Raw genomic sequence first — 15,402 nt, forward strand, 5'->3', positions numbered from 1 at the left:
TGGGCAAGTGTTAAGTCTTTCTGTACGTCAATTACCTTATCTTTCGTAGGGGGATACTAATATTCATTCATTTATTCAACCAAAAGATACGATAGCCGTATCGTACGTATCATACAGTGTGTGCCGTTCATACAACGGAGAACAAAACAGACAGGCTCTCCATACAGTGTGTGCCATTCATACAATGGAGAACAAAACAGACAGGCTGTCCACACTCCAGGACCTAGCAGCAGGGGCACAACTGAAGTGAGATAAACAAACACGGTCATTTCCGATGAGGTTAAGTGTGCCGTGAAGGACGCAGCTGAGAGGTACTACTTGGGTGGCCGTGTCATAAGGCCGTCGTGGAGAATGTGCTCTTGGAGAATGTGCTGTCTGAGCGGCACAGACATAGGAAGTTAAGGGAAGTGGTTCCTCTAAGGAAACAGCAGGTGCAGAGACCCTGAGGCACCAAAGAGCTTGGAGCTTCCCAGCCCAGAAATAGAACCAGGGATAGTGAACGAGGTGAAGGGTAGTGAACAAGGTGAGAAGATATACCAGAGGAGGGAATACCACCTGTGAAGGGCAGGGACACAATCGGCCATAAATGACATTATTATTATGGGAACATTTTGGACCTGAAGTTATCATGGCCATGGGGAGATAACAAAAGACGGACTGTGAACAACCTTAGCAGAAGAGCCGACTGGAGGTGGAGTGAGTAACTCAGCGTTGGGGCAGGTAGCTCAGACGGTAAAGCATCTGCCTGCAATGCGGGAAACCTGGGTTCAATCCCTGAGTCGGGAAGATCCCCTGGAGAAGGAAATGGCAATCCACTCCAGAACTCTTGCCTGGAAAATTCCATGGATGGAGGAGCTTGGTAGGCTATACTCCATGGGATCGCAAAGAGTCAGACACGACTGAGCAACTTCACTGGTTCAGGGCAGGGCTGCACATCTGGGTGATGGAGAGAGTTAAGCTGAATTCACTGAAGTGAGGAGCTCCCCAGGGGAGCCTGGCTGAGAGGATGGAAGAGGTCCCATTTGTCCTCGAGAATTTGAGATGATTTGCCAATCGGTGAACAGCCTGCCCTGTAGGCAGCTGGCACACCAGGCTTAGGAGAAAAGGTTAGGTGCAGGGTTTCGGGGGATCTTTAAGGAGGAAGGGAAAGGGTGGCAATTCAACTGGCTGGACCTGAGTGCCGACCGGGGTCCACGAGGATCCCAGGCCTCAGGCCCACATCCGCTCCCTTTTGTCCAGGTGCGCGGAGGGAAGCAGGACTCTTGCTTCCGGATCGGCCCCTGCAAACTGCATCGTGGAGCCGGGGCTCTGTTTGCAGCCTGGGGTTGGGTAGCAGGCTCCAGGCAGTGGTAGGTCCTGAACTGAAACGCCGATGCCGTCAGAGAGCCCTCTGTCTGTGACAGCACAGGTATTCGGAAAATGCCACAAAGCAGGTCTGCTGAGCCCTGGGGCTGCAGCCTGTCAGCGGGCGAGGACTCCTGGTCAGGTACACGGGCCAGGCCAGCGCTGACCGTACCCTTCAGGGAAATCTCAGACTGCTTCTAAGATCACCCCGAGGCCCTGGCTGTCCAGGCCTGTCTGACTTCTGGGCTCACCCTGGCCGTGCGGGTCCCAAGGGTGCCCTTGCCGAATTGCACCTTGAGCCCCAAACTTTGGATCAAGCTGGCAGCCGCTGACCCCCAGTTTCCAATCCGTTTTTTATTTCACAGGCCATTCTGCAAACTCTGTCTTGACTTTTTTTTTGCTTTTAATGGCAGGGATAGTTTTATTTCTGGTTCAAGACGATGAATATCCCTTGCACGTTTATTAGTTTTTAAACACCATGGCATTTTGTTTCTCTACCAAACAGAGCCTGTTCATTTTAGACCTGCAAACATGAGGACACAAATCACCCATCAACTTATTTACCTCGAGATGACAGCTGGTAACCTTTGCTTTCTTTTTCCAGATTTTTCTTTTCTTAACTTATGCAATTCTGTAATTTTTTTTTTTTTACAATAGTAGTAACAGCTACTGCTTACTACAGGCCAGGAAATAGGCTAGGCAGTTGAACACATGGTTTAATTTAGTACCAATGAGCAGCCTGTGAAATGGAGACCAGCACAGTCCTATTTTACGCTCTCAAATAGAAATACCATAACGATGGTGTCTAAGAGGCTTACTAGGGGTGGCAGGCAGAGAAAGGACTTTCTACCACCCCCCTCCCCCTGCCCCACCGCCCTGCAGCAATAAAATTAAAAGAAATAAATGAAAGTGAAAGTGTTAGTTACTCACTCGTGTCTGACTCTTTTGCGGCCCCATGGACTGTAGCCTGCCAGGCTTCTCTGTCCATGGGATTTCCCAGGCAGGAATACTGGAGTGGGCTGCCAATTCCTCCTCCAGGGGGTCTTGCCCACCTAAGAATCAAACCCGGGTCTCCTGCATTGCAGGTGGATTCTTTACCATCTGAGCCACCAGGGAAGACTAGCAAGAAAATTAAAAGAAATAAGTAAGGAAACTTTAATCCTAACCTGGAGACAAATCCCAGTAAAGATCTAGGTTGATTTTTCCTGTGTATCTAACCCTCAAATTCATGGTATGAATTTGCCAGATCAGATGGTATAACTGTCTTCTCTGGGCCCAGGCGGGGTGGATGCTTGGTGCTTACACCCTAGGGGGCTGAGGGTGAGTGCTTGAACCTCAGAGGTGCCGCTCTGCCCTGCCAAGCGGCGTTGCTTCCACACGAGGAGGGGCGGAGGTGGCTACTGGGGCATCTCTCTGCTGAGAATCAAGCCCAGTGCACCTGGCGTGGGACCAGCCGAGTCGGGGGGCAAGTCCATGAGCAGCAGTTGGGGGAGAGTCCTCGGGCTGGGGTGGGGGTCCGGGGGGATTCAACAGAGGGTCTCAGGGAAACCTGTCAAGTTGACCGCCTGAAGCCAAACACAGCTGGACTTCTTAGTGTAGCAAAAAGTTCCATCTCCTTTGTTGTTGTTTTTGCTCTAAGTCTATTTGAGAGTAGGGTTCTGATGCTCGCAACAGAGTCAAAACTAGCAAACTGACCCCTCAGTCGGAGAACTGGTTTAAATCTGGAGGAAAAAAAGACTGGCAGGTTGGGCAATTGGAAGGAAATAGGTAAATTCAGGGCTGAATTAAGATTCTTGTGACCTTAGGTACTTTTATCTTTGGGGGCTCCTTCCTACTTGTAAATGTCAATCAAATAATACTGATATTTTATGCCTTCATAAAAGGGTGACTGTAACCCAGGCTGGATTCATTGTTTTATAGGCATTTATATTATTGTTAAAGCTCCTTCTGATTTTAAAAAGAAATTGTAACCCCCCCAAAAAAAGTGTCATGAGACCTGGACTTGTGCCCAGTGGGTGTGTTGGCCTTAGGCAGATTCCTGGGAACTTCAAAATCCCTTTTTTAAAAATCCCAGTGCCAGGACCTTAATCTGGACCCATCAGAACCACTGGGGATGGGACCCAGGTTGCAGTGTGATTTTCCAGCTGCCTGGGGTCGGGGAATGGTGATTTCAGTGAGCAGCCGTGTCTGGGGACCCTCAGTTCCCTCCTCACTTCACGGTAGGATTTCAAGAAGACCCCCTCCCCTAGGTTCCCCTTGCCCTCTTCCCCACTGTCTGCTCCTGGCTGGACTGAGATGTCGCGGGGGCAGGGTAAATTTGGATCCATTTGTGTGACATTTCTCACCTCCCCTGGAAGGCCAGCTGGATTCATTTCCACTCGCCCAGGTTTGGGCTTGATGGGTTTATCAAATGCTTCCCACCTAATCAGCTGAAAGCATCAGGGTGGCTTTGCATAAAGTAATAGCAGGAACAGGAGTCCATTCTGGACGCTGGGCTTGGAGTTGGAGGATCTTGCTCTTGCGTGCTTGTGCTGGTTGCTCAGTCGTGTCTGACTCTTTGGGACCCCATGAACGGTAGCCCACCAGGCTCCTCTGTCCATGGGCTTCTCCAGGCAAGAGTACTGGAGTGGGTTGCCATTTCCTCCTCCAGGGGATCTTCCTGACCCAGGGTTCAAACCCTCATCTCCTGTAGCTCCTGCATTGGAGGGGAATTCATTACCAGTGAGCCACCTTGGAAGCCCCATCTTGCTGTTTTGCTTGCTTCTTTTCAATGAGTTTTCTGGCATTTGTGAGTTGCAACCCCACTCACCATAGCCCACCAGGCTCCTCTGTCCACGAGGTTTTCAGGCAGGAATACTGGAGTGGGTTACCATTTGCGGGGTTACCATTTCCTTCTGCAAGGGATCTTCCGAACCCAAGGATCGAACTCACATCTCTCGCGTCTCCTGCATTGGCAGGGAGGTTCTCTACCAATTGCACCGCCTGGGAAGTTGGTCCTGAGATGAGTTCCTGGGTGTGGAGAGGAAGCCCACCCAACAAACATGTGTCCCTAGGATTGGGGAGGGGTGCTGGAACACTTAGGGACCCTGATCCAGTAGCTGCAGAGAACTGGCTCGGCCCTTGGACTCGGAAACTCTAGGAACAAGTGAATGATCCAAGCCCCACTCTGATGTGTGTGCATCCAGCGAGGAACGAAACGCCACCCAAACAACGCTTTCTCTTGTGAGCAAAGGTTACAGGTTTTCTGTTTCAAATCTGATGGTATTGTTTCCCCCCTTTTTCTTTTTTCTCTCTGTTTTCATTTGCCAGCCTAAGGATCTCCAGTGATTTCTTTGAGCCTAATGATGGGGAAGCTGAGAATGGAGCTATTATTTTTAAACACCTTTTGAAATACTACTCTTCCTGGTTTCTGAAGTAAGTTGAACAGGGGTCGAATTTAAAGATTAAATATCTATTTTTTTTTTTTTTGCAGCAACAGCAACTACACTGAAAACTGTGCGCATTTGCTCAGGAATTCTGTGGATGGTGCAGAATAGCCTTGCTCTCTAGAAACCCACAAAGGAGTAAAATTAGTAAAAGCATAGCTAATATTGACTGAGTGCGCGTTAGGGGCCGGGCACAGGGCTAGGTGTTCCTTGCGTGTTATCTCATTCAATCAATCCAAACATGCCCTAAGATGGGAACATGTGAAAATTCAGAAATAGCATCATAGGAATCTCTGAGCAAAAGGCTCCCCAACTCAGGACTGTGGCCACAGATTATCTTTGTAGAAAAGGTCAACTGTGGATTTAAAACCCAGTGCTCCGTGACAGCCTGGAGGGGTGGGATGGGGGTGGTTTGAGGTATGAGGGAGGTTCAAGAGGGAGGGGACATATGTGTACCTGTGGATGGGTCGTGTTGATGTATGGCAGAACCCAACACAATAGTGTAAAGCAATGATCCTCCGATTAAGCATAAATAAATTTAAATGAAAAAATAAATTTCGTCGTAATTTGAAAACAGTTACTATTGTGTCACACCCATCGTGTCTCAGTTTATTCTCGGTCTGGTTTATCATGCTGATAACCTATATTTCTTTTGAAGGCTTTCTTCAGTTTGCCTTATATATGATGGATTGGAAATGGATTTCTCCCTTCGTTCTGATTCCACACAGTTTTATTCTTTATTGAGTCCCTAGAAATCCCTGTGTCCCTGGGAGACTGCCTGGCATGCGTCTGAAGCTTGAAGTTGAGTGTCATGGTCCTGTTGCCTGGTGTAAATCTCCCCTTCTTTTTCCAGGTGAAATCAGAGGGCTGTGGCTGACCTGAATAGATGCTTCGAACCAAGAAAGCAGGACAAGTTGAAAGGCGAGCTGCACCCTGAAATCAAGGTACGGCCACAGCCCCGAAGCCCCTCTGGCTTTGGATTTCTTCTCCTTCCATGTCATATCTGGTTGCCTGTAGGGATACCCAGGCACCCAGAGTGGTGACTGGCAGCAGGAGCCATCAGAGAAGGTCCCGAGACTCAGGCTGATAAATTCTAACAGTCGTCATGATGAATTCAGGCCAGGCTCCACTGTCACGGCTTTTGCTGAGATGAACTCCCTCTCACCTCTTATAAGCCAAGCCAATCAGTCATGCTGTACCCCGCCTGCAGGGAGGAAACTGAGACCCCGTCTTTGTGCCCAGGCTGCCCAGTTACTTAGCAGGGGAGCCAGGATTCGAAGCCAGAGCCAGCCCCCGTGCGCTGAGGTCTCTTCCTATTCCGAGTGACGGTGAATTGTCCCAGCCACCCGCTTCCCGGGTAGCCCTAGTGGTGAAGAACCCGACTACCAGTGCAGGAGATGTAAGAGACGTGCGTTCGATCCCTGGGTTGGGGAGATCCCCTGGAGGAGGGCCTGGCACCCCGCTCCAGGATTCTTGCCTGGAGAGTCTCATGGACAGAGGAGCCTGGCGGGCTACAGTCCATGGGGTTGAAAAGAGTTGGACGCAAATGAAGTCACTCAGCACGCACACGCACTCCAATTCTGAACTGTTGCCACCCCCCTCTGAGCTCCCCCACCCTCTCCCCAGATGCCCGTCTGTGTGCCTCGCCGTCTCCTATGCCCCACCCAGAGGACCCCATGCCCGCGGAGGTCCCCACAGCTGGCGCATCGCCTTGCTTCCAGGACTTCACCGGGCCGCCCCGCCTCCCCCGCTGGGGCCTGGGGGCTTGTTTGCGTGGACTCGGGTGTCTCATGTATCCCACCCCCTTTGTCGCTGCTCATGGTAGGATTTGCTCAGACGGGGTGCTCAGACCATGGTGTGGACTACCCAGCGGGAGGGCGGGCCTGGGAGGGAGAGTCCGTGGCTTAAACTGTGCTTTAGCTGCTGTCTGGGCTCAGGTGACTGGCAGCCTGTGTGTGGGTGGTGGGGGCGGGCAGCGTTAATGAGTGACTCCAGGGGATTTCCAGGTGAACTGTGGGCACGGCCTTTGAGAACAGAGCTCTCCGCCTGAGCCAGCCCTCTCCCTTCCCTTCTCTGGGTGACTTGCCCCCCCACAGGCCTGAATGCCAGTTCATTCTATGAGAGGCACAGCCCTATTCTGATGGCAGTGATGCCCTCATTCATTCATTCGTTCGTTCATTCATTCACTCATTCATTCATCGAACAGATCCTTGTTGCGTGTCTGCTGTGTGGTAGGGCTGTTCCAGGCAGAGAACGCCACCCCGCTCTCACAAAGCTTGCCTTCCAGTGCAGGGCAGGGGAGGGGCTATAAGAAGCAGCAGGTGTAAAAGTAGATTATCTAGTACAGAAGAAGGTGATGGCATTGCGGGAAGAAACAGAAACAGGGACCGTTTCTGTGTGCTGCTGGGTGGGGAGGGGAGGGCAGGGCGAGGCCTTGAATAGGGCGGATGCCTCACTGAGAAGCTGATGTCTGAGCACACACTCGGGGGAACTGAGGCGGGAAGAGCTGTCTGCGAGCAGCAGCTCCATCAAGGCCAAAGCAGGGTTCGGCCTGGGGTCTGCGGACAGGAGTGCCACTGCAGGCGGGGCTGAGGGCCTGGGGCTGGGGCCCGGGCCGGGGGGAGCCTGGGGGCGGGGGGGCGATCCCCCCGAGGGCACTGGGAGCCACGGCAGAAGCCGAAGCCCGCCCCCAGGGGCTCAGTCTCAACAGCTGTGCCCGCCTCACTCAGCAGAGGCCCTCACGTTGGGGTTGGGACTTCGCGCGGGGGTCAAACCCCCCATCATCCCTGTGGGGGGGCCCCCGTGGGTCACTCGGGCAGGCCGCAGACTGGGCAGCAGAGACTAGTAGTGACGGAGGAGAAATAAAGGAAACGGAAGAAATCACAGGACTGGGATTGACCTCCGTCAGTACACACAGTACTGGTACTCTGGATAAGAGAGGTAACTAAGCAGAGCCTCCCGTGGAGTGCGGGGACCTGTGGTCCATGCTCTCTGGGGGCCTGAATGGGAAGGAAACCCAAAAACGCGGGTGTAGGACGTCTCTGGGGGCACAGTAGGTATGCATCCACCTGCCAGTGCGGGCACACTGGCTTCCACCACTGTCCGGGGACATTCCCCCTGGCAGCTGAGCCCATGGGCCGAGGCTACTGAGCCCGCCCGGCGCAGCTGCTGTGCTGGGTCTTCCGGCTGTGCTGGGTCTTCCCTGCTGTGCGGGCTCTGCTCTAGCTGCCGTGAGCCGGGGCTCTTCTCTAGCTGCCACGCTGGGCCTTCTCATCCTGGTGGCTTCTCTTGCTGCAGAGCTCAGGTCTGGGGCTCCCGGACTTCAGTCCTGGAGGCCCGTGGGCTTAGTTGTTCCGCGGCATGCGGACTCTTCCCAGACCAGGGATCAAACCTGTGTCCCTCTTCCTGCGCAGGCAGATTCTTAACCACTGGACCACCAGGGAAGTCCCTAGAGACACTTTCTCACCCATCACCTTGGACTCCTTTACTTCCAGACCCAGTGGCCCGGGGAGATGAAGGCAGATGGCCCAGTGGCCAGGTCCATGGAGCAGTAGTCACAAACAGTAATATTAGAATATCACCCAGTCTCATGGATCTAGCAGACTTCCTCTCAGTGAGCAGTCTGCTCACCACCTCTGAGCCTTGGAGGCTCCTGCCTGAGATCATCAGGAGAAAGACCTGTTTTTACAGATGAAAAAATCTGACGCCGCGGGGGGAGGACAGGCTGTTTGCCTGGGTCCATCCATCATGTGTGTGTGTGTGTGTGTGTGTGTGTGTGTGTGTGTGTGGCGGGTAGCGGAGAGGTGTGGATGCTAAAATGATAATTCCTGCTGTAACTGTGATTGAGAGGGAAGCCAGGCGCTCACAGAGAACCAAGCAAGTCCCAGTTCTGAGCGGCCCTGGGGATGACCTCACCCAGGGGGACAGGAGCCATCCAGAGGATGCAGCGACGGAACTTCCCCCGGGGGCCCCAGTCTGAGTCACTGTGGCTCTGGCCCCTGCCTTGGGCTGCATCCCCCAGGCCTCCCACTTCACCCCAGGACATCGCGGTCACCGGCCAGGCCTCATGACTCATGCTGTCCCCCGAGCCAGCCGCCAGGGGTGGAGTCTGTCCCCTCCCCTCTGGCCTCGGTCCGCTCGGGGCCAGGGACACAGCTGCGATGTGCGGGACGTGTGTGTGGCGGGGAAAGCACCTCGCCCCCTTCAGGGGTCAAGCCAAAGCCGTGGCGGCAACCAGCGGATCTCAAGATGCAGTTTGGAAAGTCCGGAGTGCTCCGTGGAGCGCAGACAGCGTGCAGCCCGAGCTCTCAGAGCCCTCGGGGCGTGATTCAGCTAACCATACCTGAGAGGTGAGGGGTAAACAAAACTCCCCAACAGGGAGCCCCACTTCGGGGGCCCCCATCTAGACGAACGAGTTTACCCAGAAGGCCAGCGGTGCAGGGTGTCGGGTTCCCCCCACACCCAGGGCTCCTTGCTCCTCCTCCGTGCTTCTCATCTTCTAAGGATAGCAACGGTGTCATCTTTGCTCAATCTGTCAGTCTCACACCTGCGGACAGCCCCTGGCCGGGAGAGCCAGTCGCTGCCCAATTTGATGTCATCTCTGTTTACCGTCTGTTTTAGAAACCAGGTAGTGGGAGGGACTTTTTGAGAATGAAAAAAAAAAAAAAAAAATGTAAATCCCCAAACTATTTCAGTGAGGTTTCTTTCTTTTCTTTTTTTAAAACTGTTGTGTTTTATTTTCATATTTTTCCTTTTCCCTCTTTAACTTTGTCTTTTTAATTACAAAAAAAAAATTATTTTGTAGGAGAGACCATACATGAGTGGGGACAAAAAGATGACCCAGAGATATATGAGTTTCTTTTCCCTGGGTGAGTGTTATCGGATGTCTTTCCGGGTGATTCTTCCTAAAAGGTTTACTCCAGAGCCAGCACAGGAGCCTCCAGAATCGTGGCCTCGGTGGCCAGTGCTGCCTCCCCCTTCACGTAGCAAGTAGGAAGCATGTCAACATCCCCGGGACTCGGTTTCACACCTTCAGTCCCTGTTACTCCCCAGAGGGAAGCTGACGTCGCCTCACGGTTTTGCCCTTTGGTTCATCAGTTCTGGAATTTTCCACTTCTAGTCTATCTCCAAAGAGGGTTGGGAAGGTCGCAGAGGGCTGTTAAAGGTCAAAGGTGGTGCCAGCTCACCCATCCTCGGGCCCGGATACACACCTGTCGGGCTCTCCCTCCGGACTCCTGGTGGGTCGCGGTCTGGACTCACTGAGCTGTCCTGGGCGTGGGGCGGGGACCGGGAGGGCTGGAGGCTAGGCACCAGGGACGCCGTCTGCCCTAAACCATGAGGGCTGGCTGCAGGGGGCCCCGCAGTCCTGGGAAACAGGTGGTACAGAGAGACAGGCGTGCGTGTTCCTCGGCCGAGGTGGCGGAGCTGGTGCGAAGCTCCGCTGACTCACTCTGCCGGAGACGACAGGGGGAAGTGAATCAGCTTGTGCTCTGAGCGAGCACTCCTAAGGCCAGGCCGCCAGCACCTGTCTGGGGCGCGGTTAGCTATTCACGCTGCCAGTCAGGGTGCCATGGGAACCTGCCGCGGGCCGCCTGACTGCTCATGGCTCCCACACTGTCTGCTCCCTGCTTCAGGCTCCTTGCCCGCCTCACCCCGTGTGCAGAAGAGGCCGTGGACCTCTTAGTCCTAGAGCTTCTCCTGAGGGGCCCCTCGGGGTACAGATTCCACGGAGGATGAGGCGGGGTGAGGGGAAACCACGGCCGGGAAATCGGCCCGAATCCGGGCATCCTGCGGGGCCCTCCCCGCCCCGCCTGCGGCTGCCACCTCCGGGGATCTGGTTGCCGGCTCAGTCAGGCCTGCTGGGCATGGCTGTGGGTGCTGTGGGCGATGTCATCCAGGGGCCCCATGGAGGAGGAGCTCTGCCACCTCCCGGGGCGCCCCCTGATCTAGGGCCCGGCTGCCCTGTGACCCCAGAAGAGGGGGACTCTTCTTGCTGCGCTCTGCTCTGCAGCAGGCCACCCTGGCGGAGGCTGCTGGGCACAGCTTAGGGAAACAGAGGGTGCTTCCGGGGCCCGTGGGAGTGTCCTGGCTTGTGAGCCGAGCGAGGCAGTGAGGCGTTCAGATCAGCTCTGCTCTCGCCTCTCTCTCCTCCGTGCCCAGCAAAGTACACGGTGCACAGCTTCACCTCCCCGGTCCCGAGAGTGTGCGTCATGCTCCTAGGGGCAGCACTGCCTTGCCACAAGCCATGCCTGCCTCCCCTCACCGCCTCCAAAGGCAGTGCCCTTCTCCTCCTGCCCTCAAGCCGGAGGACAGAGATTGATAGATTGGGAATAGGGGGGAACTTCAGGGAGTTGTGCTCCCAGCATCCAAAAAAGCAGCAGTGCCCAGGCAGAGGAGCCATCCCCTTGCTGTCTGGTGCCACTCGTGTGAAGCCCTGGGCTTTCCAGGTGGTGGTGTGGTAAAGAACCCGCCTGCCCATGCAGTCCACACGGATTCCATCCCCGGGTCGGGAAGATCCCCGGGAGGAGAAAATGGCAACCCACTGCAGTGTTCTTGCCTGGAGAACCCCATGGACAGAGGAGCCTGGCGGGCTGCAGTCTATGGGTTTGCAGAGAGTCGGACACAACTGAGCGATTAAACAGCAGCAACTTTTAAAGCCCCAAAGTCCTGGTCGGCACACAGGGAGGCTGGGGTCACCGTCGCCCTGGGCTGTGGACGGAGCCCTGGGGCTTGTACTCCCTGGGTGGCCCCGAGCGAGTCATGCAGCAGCTCCAGCAGAGTTTCCCCGTCTGGAAAGTGGGGATCGTAACACCTGTCCCGCCTCCTTGACAGGGTTTGTGTGAGGCCGGCTGAGATCACCAAGCATGGGACAGGCTCCAGGGGTGCGATGGGTGGGGCGAGGGCCACCCAGCGTGGGGTTGAGACACTGGGGTGCTATCTGTGATTCGCGGTGAGGCAGGGCCTGAGGCCGGAGCCCCCCTGGGAGGGTGACTTGCAGGCACCCACCTGTGACTTAGGAGCTCCTGGGGCCTCTCCCACAGCCAATCATCAGTCAGCGCCCGGTGGACGCGCTTTGTCTGGGCTCCAGCCGCAACAGCCAGCCTGCCCTTGGCTGCTGCAGAAGGCTCCCCCGCCTTCTCTGCCTTTCTCTGCTTAGGTTTTCCCCGAGGGACCTTCCGACTGCACGTTTAGAGAGTCTGGTTGCAGGCCACGTGGGCATTGGGGTGCTGATGTTTGGTGCCGTATGAGCTGTTCTGGTTTATCAGCAAAGAGGAGAGGCACACAGGATTATCAGACGCTGTTCAGTGAGCAAGCGGGGTGCTTGGCAAATAGCTGTTGAAGACGCAGATCATCTCGTTCTTAGTTTCGCTGCTTTGTGGTGTTTCATGCATTCACTGAAAGGAGGACTGGGGATCGAGACTGCAGAGGGCACTCCTGATAGGGCAGTCAGCATCATTTAGTGCATTCACTGACAGGAGGACTGGGGATCGAGACTGCAGAGGGCACTCCTGATAGGGCAGTCAGCATCATTTAGTGCATTCACTGAAAGGAGGACTGGGGATCGAGACTGCAGAGGGCACTCCTGATAGGGCAGTCATCATCATTTAGTGCCTTTGCTATACCCAGGTCAGTCGCTCAGTCGTGTCCGACTCTTTGCGACCTCATGGACTACAGCACGCCAGGCCTCGCTGTCCATCACCAACTCCCGGAGTTCACCCAAACTCATGTCCATTGAATGGGTGATGCCATCCAACCATCTCATCCTCTGTCGTCCCCTTCTCTTCCCGCCTTCAATCTTTCCCAGCATCAGAGCCTTTTTCAATGAGTCAGTTCTTCACATCAGGTGGCCAAAGTGTTGGAGTTTCAGCTTCAGTATCAGTCCTTCCAATGAATATTCAGGGTTGATTTCCTTTAGGATGGACTAGTTGGCTCTCCTTGCAGGCTAAGGGACTCTCAAGAGTCTTCTCCAACACCACAGTTCAAAAGCATCAATTCTTCAGCTCTCAGCTTTCTTCACAGTCCAACTCTCACATCCATACATGACCACAGGAAAAACCATAGCCTTGACTAGACGAACCTTTGTTGGCAAAGTAATGTCTCTGCTTTTCAATATGCTGTCTAGGTTGGTCATAACTTTCCTTCCAAGGAGCAAGCATCTTTTAATTTCATGGCTTCAGTCACCATCTGCAGTGATTTTGGAGCCCAGAAAAGTAAAATCTCTCACTATTTCCCTTGTTTCCCCATCTATTTGCCATGATCTTAGTTTTCTGAAAAGTTGAGGTTTAAGCCAACTTTTTCACTCTCCTCTTTCATCAAGAGGGTCTTCAGTTCTTCTGTGCTTTCTGCCGTAAGGGTGGCGTCATCTGCATATCTGAGGTTATTGATATTTCTCCCGGCAATCTTGATTCCAGCTTGTGCTTCATCCAGCCCAGCGTTTCTCATGATGTACTCTGCACATAAGTTAAATAAGCAGGATGACAATATACAGCCTTGATGTACTCCTTTCACGATTTGGAACCAGTCTGTTGTTCCATGTCCAGTTCTAACTGTTGCTTCCTGACCTGCATACAGATTCTCTGACTCTGTCTGATCTCTCTCTGCTAAACTGTCTCCAGTTCCTCCATCTTCATTCCTAGAAAGGGATCAAACCGCCCTTAGCCCTCTACCACCCTACAATCCTGGTAGCAAGAACTTTATTTATATCTGTACTAGTTTCCTGGGTCTGCTGTAACGAATTACCATCAACTTGGTGTTTGTTTGTTTGTTTAATACACACATTTATTCTCTTGCAGTTCTGGAGGCCAGAAGTCTGAAATGAGTCTTAGGATTCTTGGGTTGATGAGTCTTAAAATCTCGGGTTGTTGTCATCAAAGCTGGCTCCTTGAGGAGGCTCCGGGGGCAGGGAGGAGTTGGGGGTGGGGGGCAGGAATGGTCCCGGCCTCTCGCAGCTTTTGGAGGCTGTGGGCCCACCTGGAGCAGCAGCCACGTCACCCCACCCTTACCTCTGTGATCCTGTCGTGTCTTCCCGTCGAGTCAAATGCTCCTCTGCTCCTCCCTCATGAGGACACCCGTGATTGCGTTTAGCACTCACCCGGGTAGTCCAAGGCCATGTCCCCTTTTTAACATCCTTAGCTTAATCCCGTTTGCAGAGGCTCCTTTGCCACATAAGGTAGCATTTATAGGTCCCAGAGATTCCAATATGTCTGTCTTTTGGGGGAGGTGGGCATATGCTGTGTCATTATTGACCTGTTACCATGTCCCTGGGGCTTCCCTGGTGGCTCAGATGGTAAAGAATCCGCCTGTAGTGCAGGAGACTCGGGTTCAATCCCTGGTTCTGGGAGATCCCCTGGAGGAGGGCATGGCAACCCACTCCAGTATTCTTGCCTGGAGAATCCCATGGACACAGGAGCCTGGCGGGCTACAGTCCTTGGTGTCACAAAGATTCGGACACGACTGAGCCGCTAACACAGCACAACGAAACTGTGTCCATGACTGTTATCTTTTTTTTAAATAAGATTTTTGAAAGTGGGTCATTTTTAAAGTCTTTATTGAATTTGTCACAGTATCACTGCTGTTGCTTGATGTTGTCGTTTTCTGGCCGTGAGGCGTGTAGAATCCTAGTTCCCCCACCAGGGATTGAGCCGCACCCCCTGCATTGGGAAGGCCAAGTCTTAATTAACCACTGGACCCCCAGGGCAGTCCCTCCATGACCGTTTTCTTATAATAAATTCCTGTAAGTGGAAGTAAAGGTTGAAAGGGCAAAACTTAACATCGGATGAAATGTTTGGAGCAAAGCATTCAGAGTTAAATAGGTTGAACCGGTGTCTTTTGACTGCTGTCCCTTTAAGAGCCCTTCTAGAGCAGATCTGATGGGGAAGGGGAGCACTGAGTGGGGGGTCGGGTGGCGCGGCTGTGGATTGAAAGCCCCCAGTACAGGAATCATTTAAAGTTAGCCTCTAGGAAGCTCAGGGCTAATGAGATAATTCCCATTAGGGGAGGAAGGAAGTGAAGGTGGCCTGACATCCCTTCTGTCTCTAATTTATGTGATTCACAGAGCCCTCCCCCCTCCCGCCCAGACCGCCCCCCCCTCCGGCCGGCTCCACTGTCCACCCTTGTTCTGCCAGCCGGGGCTCTGGATTCCGGCGAGTCGCACCGTGCCAAGGAAGCTGGGACCGTTGCCTTCCACCCAGACGAGGCGTTCGGGCTCTATTCTGGGCAGTTAAGCCAGAGGACCTGGGCTTTGCCCATTTCTTCTCTTTCCCAGAGCCTCACCCAGCTCCCCCCACCTCCACCCCTGCGCAACTGACGGGGATGAGGACTGGTGTCTCTGGGAGCAAAGAAAAGAGAAGAGCTTCCAACAGAACGCAGGCCAGCCCCAGGGGCGCTTGGAGGCCAGGCTGCCAAGATCCTGTTTGCTCCCCTCCCCCTGTGTCCCTGTACTTTTAGAGGGAAGACAGAGAGAGAGAACACGAAAGAGATCCTTCCTGTTTTGCTCCGCTGCCTACACTCGCGGTCAAAGCTCTCTCTGCAAACATGAAAATCCAGTTTGCATCTTTAATTAGAGAAGTGTGAAATAACTGAAGAAGGTTAGGGTTCTTTCAGGTTCCATCAAACCCTGGAAACACATCTGGGT

The 15,402-nt window shown here is 53.7% G+C and overlaps 1 long non-coding RNA gene across 3 annotated transcripts in view; it reads left to right on the top strand.

The window, feature by feature from the left end:
- The window catches only part of LOC133232949 (uncharacterized), a 160,219-nt gene that overhangs the window by 128,976 nt on the left and 15,841 nt on the right, over positions 1–15,402 (top strand). For 2 of the 3 annotated variants that reach the window (XR_009731516.1, XR_009731517.1), the window contains exons 2-3: positions 4,654–4,758; positions 5,623–5,713. This is a non-coding gene — a long non-coding RNA (uncharacterized LOC133232949). The remainder of the gene's footprint in view (positions 1–4,653; positions 4,759–5,622; positions 5,714–15,402) is intronic. The other variant, XR_009731515.1, reaches the window with a different exon arrangement.

This window comes from Bos javanicus, chromosome 19, assembly GCF_032452875.1.
Source record: "Bos javanicus breed banteng chromosome 19, ARS-OSU_banteng_1.0, whole genome shotgun sequence".
NCBI lineage: Eukaryota > Metazoa > Chordata > Mammalia > Artiodactyla > Bovidae > Bos > Bos javanicus.